At 37.4% G+C, this 11,661-nt stretch overlaps 1 pseudogene; it reads left to right on the top strand.

Annotated features, from left to right (window-relative positions):
* Positions 1–4,435: 4,435 nt before the first annotated feature.
* On the top strand, positions 4,436–9,805 carry LOC114825566 (probable polyamine transporter At1g31830; annotated as a pseudogene).
* Positions 9,806–11,661: the final 1,856 nt, after the last annotated feature.

Genomic DNA, 11,661 nt, shown 5'->3' with positions numbered 1-11,661 from the left:
ACATCAGTCCCCTCCACTTCAGAAGAACTCGACCCCGAGTTATGATCAGGATAAAGAACTTCATCATCATTGAAGGTATACAAATCAGCAACGTTGAAAGTATTGGAAATTCCCATAGACTCCGGCAAATCAATAACATAGGCATTGTCATTAATTCACTTGATAACTTTGAATGGACCATACTTTCGTGGCTTTAACTTGCTATAAGTTCCAACAGGGAATCGTTCTTTTCTCAAGAACACCATGACAGAATCTCCTTCCTTAAACACTTTCACCCGCCGATGTTTGTCCACTGCTTCCTTATACTTAACATTGGTTTGTTCAAGCCGTTGCTTGACCTCATCACGAATTGCCACCACATCTTCAGCCATATTTTATGCAGCAATGCTAAGTCCATGTCCCCTAGGTAGCTTCACCAAATCACCACATGATGAGGAGTGGCAGTGTAAACAATGGAAAATGGTGACTTACCAGTAGCACGATGCACAGCACTATTATAAGAAAACTCCATCTGAGGTAGGGCATAGTCCCATTGTTTTGTTTTTTCTCCGCAAATGCTTCGAACCATGTTACCAAGAGTCCTATTTGTGACCTCTGTTTGTCCATCAGTTTGGGGATGTGCAGTAGTACTTCGATTCAAAGTAGTCCCAAACATTCTCCATAATGTAATCCAGAAATGACTCAAGAACTTGGTGTCTCGATCAGAAGTGATGGACTTAGGTACCCCATGCAATCGAACAACCTCCCTGAAAAACAGTTTGGCTATGTTTGATGCATCAGCGGTTTTTCTGCAAGCAATGAAATGAGCCATCTTGGAGAACCTGTCAACCACCACAAAAACTGAATCCATTCCCCTTGGTGTTCGGGGTAGTCCAAGCACAAAATCCATAGCAATGTCCTCCCAAATATCGTTAGGAACAGGTAAAGGCATGTAAAGACCCGTATTTTGGACTTGCCCCTTTGAAACCTGACAAGTGTAACACTTCCTCACAATGGCTCCAACATCCCGTTTCAATTGTGGCCAAAAGTACCTTTCTTCCAAACTTGCTATCGTCTTGTCACGACCAAGATGACCACTTAATCCTCCTCCATGCAAATCTCGAATAAGCTTTTCCCGCAAGGAAGAGATAGGAACACATAGTTGGTTACCTTTGAACAGAAAACCTTCGTTGATAGAGTAATCTGCCATAGGTTCATGATTGATGCATTTCCTCCATATTTCCTGAAAATCATCATCGGTTGTATACAACTCCTTTAAGCACTCGAAACCCACAACTTCTTGGGAAAGAGTGATTAGCAATGATGCTCGTCTACTCAAGGCATCGGCAACATAGTTTTGAGCTCCAAATTTGTGCTTGATAACAAATGGAAATTTTTGCAAGAATGTTACCCATCTGATATGCATTTTATTAACATGCTTCTGATTGTTAATAAACTTCAAGGCTTGATGATCCGTGAATAACACAAATTCTTTCTGAATGAGATAGTGTTCCCATTGTTTTAAAGCTCGAATCACCGCATAAAACTCCTGATCATAAGTGCTCCATTTTTTACGGGCTTCACTTAGCTTTTCAGAGAAAAAAGCTATAGGTCTCTTCTCTTGGGAAAGGACAGCACCCACTCCCACTCCACTTGCATCACATTCGACTTCGAATACTTTCTCAAAATTTGGAAGAGCTAACACCGGAGCAGTACAAAGCTTCACTTTGATCAAAACAAAGCTTTGTTCTTGTTCATCTCCCCAACGGAACTTGCCTTTCTTCAAACATTCTGTAATGTGTGCAGTGATGGTGCTGAAATGCCGCACAAATCTCCGATAAAAAGTAGCCAAGCCATGGAAACTCCTCACGTCGGAGACGGACTTCGGAGTTGGCCATTCTCGGATGGCCTTGGTCTTCTCATCATCCACTTGAATACTATTTTCACCAACCACAAATCCTAGAAATAGCAATTTACTTGTACAAAATATGCATTTCTTGAGATTCATATACAATTTATTTTCTTTCAAAACACCCATAACGTGTCTCAAATGCATCATGTGTTCTTCTCTGGTCTTGCTATAGATTAAGATGTCATCAAAGTAAACCACAACAAAGAGACCAATAAAGGGACGAAGAACCTGATTCATAAGCCTCATGAAGGTACTCGGTGCATTAGACAATCCAAATGGCATCACTAGCCACTCGAACAGTCCATCCTTGCTCTTGAATGCCGTTTTCCACTCATCTCCAGGCCTGATTCGAATTTGATGGTAGCCACTGCAAAGGTCAATTTTTGAAAATAATTTCGAACCTTCAAGCACATCTAGCATGTCATCTAACCGAGGTATTGGAAATCTGTATTTGATGGTAATTCGGTTAATAGCTCGGCTGTCTACACACATACGCCATGCTTTTTTCTTTTCCTTGTCTTTCTTTGGAACCAATAGGGCAGGTACTGCACAAGGGCTCATACTTTCTCGGATAAACCCCTTTCGCAGCAAGTCTTCAATTTGTTCCCTCAAAATCTCATTTTCTGCAGGGCTCATTCGATAATGGGGAAGATTTGGTAGGCTAGCTCCAGGTACCAAATCAATTTGATGTTGGATGTTCCTCATGGGAGGAAGCTCGTTAGGTAACTCGTCAGAAATGAGTTCATGAAATTCCTCCAATAATTGCTGCACTTCTGAAGAGATTTGTTCCTCTTCTTTGTTTTCTGTCAATAGTCCCTTCATCACGATCGGAAAGAAAGAATCTGCTTCTTTTATGGCCCCTTCAATCTCCTGCTTATCACTAATTAGAGTGAGGAAACTAGTATTCTTTGCTTTTGGTACTTCAGAGGGCGAAACAGGAGCCATCGCAATCTTCCGATTATTCCAAGTAAATAACACCACATTTTCTCGACCCTTCAATGTCGAATCCACATCAAACTGCCACGGTCTCCCTAATAGTATATGACAAGCATCCATATCAATAACATCGCAAAGTACTTCATCACAGTAATGCTTACCAATGGAAAGTGGGACACGACAAGTTTCTGTGACATAGACGGAAGGTCCTTTGTTTACCCATCCAAGTGAGTATGGGGTGACATGAGGCTCCGTTGGTAGCTGTAAACGCTCCACCACTTTCTTGGCCACAAAATTTTCACAACTTCCATTGTCTACAATCACTTCGCAAACTTTGCTGTTGATGGAGCAAAGAGAACGAAAAATGCAGTGTCGTTGCCCATCCTCTTTTGGTGTTAAAAGAACTCGATGCAACACCAAAGCGAGACGATCCATTCCTTCTTCAGTTGCGAATTCAACGCCTTCATAGTCATCATCACCAACTTCTTCTTGGTCCCTTTCAGCCTCCAACAAATTGGCTTGTCTCCGTTCAGGACAAACGTTAGATCGATGCCCGATTTTGTTGCAACAATAACAAATGTCTCCCATAGGCTTGGCGTACGGATTCTCCCTTGGAGGTTGGTTTCTATTCTGCCCCTTGTTAAAAGTTCTGCTACTCCCTTCATTTGCTGCTCGAGAAGAAAAACTTGAAGGTTTCAATTCTCCCGAACTTTGTGGCACAGATTTTCCTTTGTCGGTGGATGAGACAACATGGTTTTCAAAATGCTCCGTCACGTTCCTCCGGAAAGAGGTTTGTCGCCTTTCTTTCTCTATTATCTCCGCCTTCAAGGCCATGTTAATGGCCTCTTGCAAACTCCACAGATTTTGCAGCCCAATCTTTTCTTGAATGGAGGGTTTCAATCCATTCACGAACCTTGCAACCCTTTGATTTTCTGTCTCCATCAGATTGTTTCGCTCCGCAAGTCTCATGAAATCATCCGTATAATCAGTCACGTTTCTGTTGCCTTGGACGCAACTGATGTACATACGATACAAAAGCTGTTCATAATCCGCAGGTAAGAAACGATCCATCAAGAGTTGCTTCATTTTTCTCCAAGTGCGGATTCGATTCTTTCCTTGCCTCTGCCGAGTATTTTGTAATTGATCCCACCAAACAGCGGCAGTTGCTTTGAGACGGAAGGCCACCATCTTCACCATCTTTGTCTCGGGAACCTCCATGACATCAAAGAATCTTTCTACTTCAACTAGCCAATCCAGGAAATCTTCGATTTTAAGGTTTCCTGCAAAAGTTGGAATGTCGGCCTTAATCCGAAAGTCATCAAAGTTGTTGCGGTTTTGATGGTTTGGATTGTTAGCTGCATGTGGTTCCACATCTTTTTCTTCGGATTCCGATTCGCTGTCTTGAACACGGAGCCTAGGAACTCGTAGATTATTGACTCCAACAGCTCTATGATTATTTGGACCGATGGCTTGGACCAACATCTCACGAAGTTCTCCAATTTGAGTAGTCAAGTTTGTAATCTGTTCAGCTTGAGCATCCAAGTCTGCTCGAGTGATAGGGGCAGGTTCACGATCACGATCACCCATGGATAGATAGGATAATCAACGATGCCAAGACGGGAGAAACCCGCTCTGGTACCAATTGACGCAGCACGAAGCAATGAAAGGGTTACCAGCGTGATCCCTTGTAGAACAAAGTTTACTGGAGTCCACCAGTTGATAGAAATCCCAAAGGATAATTTGATTAATTGATAAAAAGATGTCCAAATGATTACAAAGTCATGGCTTAAATAAGCCTTTTACAACCTCTTGGAAAACTCAAAAGACTTAGGAAATTAAAATGAAAATAACTGACATATAATAAAGCCCTTGAAACCCCAAAAGACTCTATTTATTAGTAGGCTGCTGTTAGGCCTGGCAAACGGGTCGTGTCTGTCGTGTTCGTGTCGTTTTCGTGTAACACCTGTTATCTTAACGGGTCGTGTCGTGTCACACCTGTTATCTTAACGGGTCCTTAACAGGTCGGGTCACTTTACCCAACGGGTAAAGTGACCCGACCCGTTATGACCCATTATGACCCGTTAAGAAAAATATATTTTTTTCTTAAATTTGCACATACCACACATTACCACATAAATATTACTTCAAAACATTAAAACATATTTGTCATTTAAGTACTACATCTACACTCGAAAATAAGAGCCTAATAAAAAAAACATCCATACACTAGTCTATTACAAAATATTAAATGTGCAAGGATATGCAAAATGAAAGAGTTTTTGTTTTCAAGGTTGTGAAGCCTTTCTCAAAAGTTTAAACCTTGCCAATAGAACTCAAAGTTTGAATGTTATTTCTTTTACAAAATCCTCAATTTTCATCGATCATCATGGGGAAATTGTATTGGAACTTTGGCTTGATCTATTGCCTTCAAGAGTTCTGTTGATGATGTTTTCAGTAAGGTTTTCTACGTCAGAACTCTATTCCGCATAAACTAAGTATAGAAAAACCAAACATTAAAAACCATTCAAATTATACAAACAAGATTGACGGTTGGATCATTGAAATTAGTTTCATAGAATTTGTATCTCATCCAAACCATAGATACTTAGACTTTATTTATACTTTCATTAAGTATAACATAAGATTTTGTGGTATCCACTTGTGTAAATATTTTAAATTGACGATCGAATTCATTCATTGTATTCGTATAGGGTCAACAAGTGTGGTTGTAAAAAATCATCAAAATCGGAGTTAAAAAAACCGTTAAATCGTGATTTTTTGTTTTATAACCGTCGAAAAGTTTTGTCTCATTACTTGATCTCTGAATGTTTGTTTTTTGTGATTTTTGGCGTATGCGATCTCGAAGCATATACAAACAAGTTTGACGGTTGGATCGTTGAAATTAGTTTCATAGAATTCGTATCCCATCAAAACGATAGATTCACTAACACTTACAGTTTATTTATACTTTCATTAAGTAAAACATAAGATTTTGTGGTATCCACTTGTGTAAATATTTTAAATTGACAATCGAATTCATTCATTGTATTCGTATAGGGTCAACAAGTGTAGTTGTAAAAAATTATCAAAATCGAAGTTAAAATAACCGTTAAATCGTGATTTTTTGTTTTATAACCGTCGCAAAGTTTTGTCTCATTACTTGATCTCTGAATGTTTGTTTTTTGTGATTTTTGGCGTATGCGATCTCAAAGCATATACAAACAAGTTTGACGGTTTGATCGTTGAAATTAGTTTCATAGAATTTGTATCCCATCAAAACGATAGATTCACTAACACTTAGAGTTTATTTATACTTTCATTAAGTATAAAATAAGATTTTGTGGTATCCACTTGTGTAAATATTTTAAATTGACGATCGAATTCATTCATTGTATTCGTATAGGGTCAACAAGTTTAGTTGTAAAAAATTATCAAAATCGGAGTTAAAATAACCGTTAAATCGTGATTTTTTGTTTTATAACCGTTAAATTTTTTTGTCTCATTACTTGATCTCTGAATGTTTGTTTTTTGTGATTTTTGGCATATGCGATCTCGAAACATATACAAACAAGATTGACGGTTAGATCATTGAAATTAGTTTCATAGAATTCCTATCTCATCCAAACGATAGATACTTAGAGTTTATTTATACTTTCATTAAGTATAACATAAGATTTTGTGGTATTCACTTGTGTAAATATTTTAAATTGACGATCGAATTCATTCATTGTATTCGTATAGGGTCAACAAGTGTAGTTGTAAAAAATCATCAAAATCGAAGTTAAAATAACCGTTAAATCGTGATTTTTTGTTTTATAACCGTCGAAACGTTTTGTCTCATTACTTGATCTCTGAATGTTGGTTTTTTGTGATTTTTTGCGTATGCGATCTCGAAGCATATACAAACAAGTTTGACGGTTGGATCGTTGAAATTAGTTTCATAGAATTTGTATCCCATCAAAACGATAGATTCACTAATACTTAGAGTTTATTTATACTTTCATTAAGTATAACATAAGATTTTGTGGTATCCACTTATGTAAATATTTTAAATTGACGATCGAATGTATTCATTGTATTCGTATAGGGTCAACAAGTGTACTTGTAAAAAATCATCAAAATCGAAGTTAAAATAACCGTTAAATCGTGATTTTTTGTTTTATAACCGTCGAAAAGTTTTGTCTCATTACTTGATCTCTGAATGTTTATTTTTTTGTGATTTTTGGCATATGCGATCTCGAAGCATATACAAACAAGATTGACGGTTGGATTGTTGAAATTAGTTTCATAGAATTCGTATCCCATCAAAACGATAGATTCACTAACACTTAGAGTTTATTTATACTTTCATTAAGTATAACATAAGATTTTGTGGTATCCACTTGTGTAAATATTTTAAATTGACGATCGAATTCATTCATTGTATTCGTATAGGGTCAACAAGTGTAGTTGTAAAAAATTATCAAAATCGAAGTTAAAATAACCGTTAAATCGTGATTTTTTGTTTTATAACCGTCGAAAAGTTTTGTCTCATTACTTGATCTCTGAATGTTTGTTTTTTGTGATTTTTGGCGTATGCGATCTCGAAGCATATACAAACAAGATTGATGGTTAGATCGTTGAAATTAGTTTCATAGAATTCGTATTCCATCAAAACGATAGATTCACTAACACTTAGAGTTTATTTATACTTTCATTAAGTATAACATAAGATTTTATGGTATCCACATGTGTAAATATTTTAAATTGACGATCGAATTCATTCATTGTATTCGTATAGAGTCAAAAAGTGTACTTGTAAAAAATCATCAAAATCGAAGTTAAAATAACCGTTAAATCGTGATTTTTTGTTTTATCACCGTCAAAATGTTTTGCCTCATTACTTGATCTCTGAATGTTTGTTTTTTGTGATTTTTGGCATATGCGATCTCGAAGCATATACAAACAAGTTTGACGGTTTGATCGTTGAAATTAGTTTCGTGTATCCCATCAAGTTCAATGGTGTGTGTATATATATATATATTTATTATGTAGATTTAAATCTATTTATTTTGTACTTATAATTATTATAGTTTTTTTAGGGGTATAAAATTTAATTTAAAATTTAATATATATATATATATATAGTTATTATAGTTAATATTTTGGGGGTATAATTATTATAGTATATATAATTATTATAGTTAATTTAATATATATATATATATATATATATATATAATTATAGTTTTAAACTTTTTAGGGGTATAAAATTGTTAAATTATTATATATAATTATTATAGTATTTTTTAGGGTTATAAAATTATTAAATTAATATTCTGCTTATCGTGTATCGTGTTACCCACGTGTATACCCGACCCAACCCGTTATCTTAACAGGTGCTTATCGGGTTACCCGATAATACCCGATTCGTTATCGTGTCGACTCAAACACCTGTTAATTTTGAGTCGTGTCGTGTCGGGTTATCGGGTCGTGTCAGTAATTGCCAGGCCTAGCTGCTGTCTTGATGACTTTCTGCAAAAGATGGCTCAAGCCACTTTTGTGGGAGAATTATTTTAACACGTTTCTGCGAAAAGTGGCTCAAACCACTTTTATAGGAAATTAATACCCCTTTTATGATTGTGCCCTTTTGTCTTCCGACGTTCCATCCCCTCCTCGATCAATTCCGTCATTTGTTCTACATCAACTGAAGACACCAAATCGCATAAAAAAGAGCGTACAAAATCCCCCAAAGAAAAACCTAACTCGCAGAACTTGATTTCTCCTGAAAAATTCTTCAGCAATGGAAGCAGCGAACCAAACCAAATCAATCAAGAAGTCAGCAATTCCACAGAAGAATCACTGGCTCTGATACCATCTTAACAATATGAAAATCTAGGTTTTTGCAGTGAAGATTTGATCGAGAATTGTGAGAAAGAGAGAGAGAGAGAGAGAGAATTGTAAAGCGGGAAAACTTTTATTAACCGACTGAAAAACAAGGCACAGTAGCTATATATACGTTTTCCAATCTTAGCTTCTTAAGTACGCTACTACTAAGATTACATATTAAGCAATCAATCTACAAATGACAAGTGTACAAATGATAAACTGACAGATGGCAACATCTGTGTTATTACAGACTCCAGGGTGAAGCCCTTGAGATGGCTAGTCGTAAATCTACACAATGTGGACTGGAATTTGTATCTCAACACTCTCTTTTGGAATCTCAACTATTGGGACTCGATAAATACACTTGCCGGAGAGGTAGAAAACCCAAATAAAATTCTCCAAAAGGCTCTGTTTTATGCTTTGATATTAGTTGTTCTTGGATATCTCTTCCCACTCTTAATGGGTACTGGGGCTGTTCCACTCGACCGTGAGTTGTGGACAGATGGTTATTTCTCATATATTGCTAAAATAATTGGGGGAGTTTGGTTGAGATGGTGGATCTAAGGGGCTGCAGCAATGTCGAATATGGGGATGTTTGTTGCTGAAATGAGCAGCGACTCCTTCCAACTTCTTGGGATGGCAGAACGAGGGATGCTCCCTAAGTTTTTTGGTAAGCGGTCTCGTCATGGAACCCCAGAGATTGGCATTTTGTTCTCAGCTTCTAGAGTCCTTTTGCTATCTTGGTTGAGCTTCCAAGAGATTGTAGCTGCAGAAAACTTGTACTGTTTTGGAATGATTTTGGAGTTTATATCATTCATACGGTTAAGGGTGAAGTACCCAGCTACATCTCATCCTTACAAGATACTCGTTGGAACAGTTTGAGCCATTCTTATGTGTATTCCTCCAACCATACTGATTTGCGTAGTTTTGGCTCTTTCGACACTTGAGATAATGGTTGTGAGCCTTGTCAATATATTTGCAACACATTTTTCTTTTTAACAAAGCGACATTCTTAATGTACGGGAAATTCGAACTCAGATGTAAGGAGCGGACTGTTGGAAAATAGTTATTTATTTAGTGTTTAGATTTGGGCTTAGCCCATTAGAATTAGGTTTTCGTTTCCTTACTTATTAGAAACCAGGATTAGTTTATTATAAATAGCATGCTTGTTATTCAGTTTAGAATAAATCATTCACAATGTAACATCTTGGAGTTTTATAACCGTTTCGGCATTCTCGTTTATTTAATAATATTCTATTTGTAATATTTGTTCGTTGCACACTTTGATATTCAACTTGGTATCAGAACAGATTCGATCCTTCGAGTTCGATTGTGGTTTGTTTTGTTTCGTACTAGATTAGGGTTTTGTCGTTGAAAAAAAAATTTTTTGGAGTTTGTTTGCTTTGCACCCGCACCGCAGTGACCATTCTCCGTTAGTTGTCAAAAGGAAACCCAGAACCGGCACCGTACTTGCACCCAGTCACTATCGCCTACCCGCCTATTGAATTGCGATGATCACGTCGCATCTGATTGGTTCCGCCCAAAGTCCGCATCGTCGCCACTGCCTGACCCACGATTGCGTCTGACCGCTGCTCTCGCCCACACCAAACTTGTTACGCACCACCACTATCTCGCACCAGCCTACTTGAACCCTTAAACCCGTCTGCCCTACCACCGCTGCTGCTCAACCAGAGAACCACAAACTTGGATTGAGTTTGTCTTCGCCCTGTACTCTACTGCAGTTTCGAACCCACTGGAACAACCGCTGCACCAGAATGCCATCACCATCGGACGCTATCACCACCACTTACCGTCTGCAACCAAAAGTCTTGCCGTCGCTGTTTGCACTTGTTCGCACAGAAAAAGAAAGAAGAAGGAAAAGAAAGAAAAAAATAGAAAAAGAAAACAGGAAAAAAAGAAAAAAGTATAGAGCTCACAATCTGTTGGGCTATTATGATTTGTTTGAAGGCCATTGGTTGGTCCTTGTTGATTGGAGCCTGGATTGTTCGTTTGCTCGCTTGCTCATCCGCTTGCCTTGTCGTGTCCGCCTAACAGAGCTTGCCTTGTTCCGCCTAACAGAGCTTGCCTTGTTCCGCCTAACAGAGCTTGCCTTGTCTTATCTGTCTAACGAAGCTTGCATCCGCATTTGGTTATTGGTAAACTCATGATGTATTGGTAAACTCATGATGTGTACCACCATGAGTTTGATGAGGTGTTGGAAAATAGTTATTTATTTAGTGTTTAGATTTGGGCTTAGCCCATTAGAATTAGGTTTTCGTTTCCTTAATTATTAGGGACGAGGGTTAGTTTATTATAAATAACATACTTGTTATTCAGTTTAGAATAAGTCATTCACAATGTAACCTCTTTTAAGTTTTGTAGCCGTTTCGGCATTCTCGTTTATTTAATAATATTCTATTTGTAATCTTATTCGTTGCGCACTCTGATATAACTGGGTTCTCTCTAAATCTGCACAAATCACATCATTAAGGTGTTTCAAGTACCTTAACCGTTATTAAAACAATATACCAAACACAACATTTTAGGGTTAGTTACAATACCCGTGATGCATCGAGATAATAATGAAGTTGTTGAAGATAAAGAATCTGTTTCGTTAAATCTCAGCTTTACATTTTACGTTGCATCAAAACGTAGCGTTGTATTGTAAATTTCGCAACCTCACTACCTTTGAGTGAACAATTGATATCCAAAATTTGCATATAAAGTCTACAGAGTAAACTGTCGATTTGCCCCCTGAACTATCACCCAACTTTCGATTTGCCCCCTGAACTTTTTAATTGGAAAATTAAGGACTTAAACTAATTTTTTTGGCCAATTTGCCCCCTGCTATTAATTTTTCATTCATTCCATCCAAATTTCTGTTAAATGGAAGCATATGCACAACATGTGTGGGTAGTTCGGTCACTTCATTCTTTAAAATAATTGAAAACCTTAGATTTCTAAAA

The sequence above is a fragment of the Malus domestica genome, chromosome 06 (genome assembly GCF_042453785.1).
Source record: "Malus domestica chromosome 06, GDT2T_hap1".
NCBI classification, from domain to species: Eukaryota; Viridiplantae; Streptophyta; class Magnoliopsida; order Rosales; family Rosaceae; genus Malus; species Malus domestica.
Note: the sequence above shows the minus strand (reverse complement) of the source record. Positions and strands in the feature narration are given on the sequence as shown.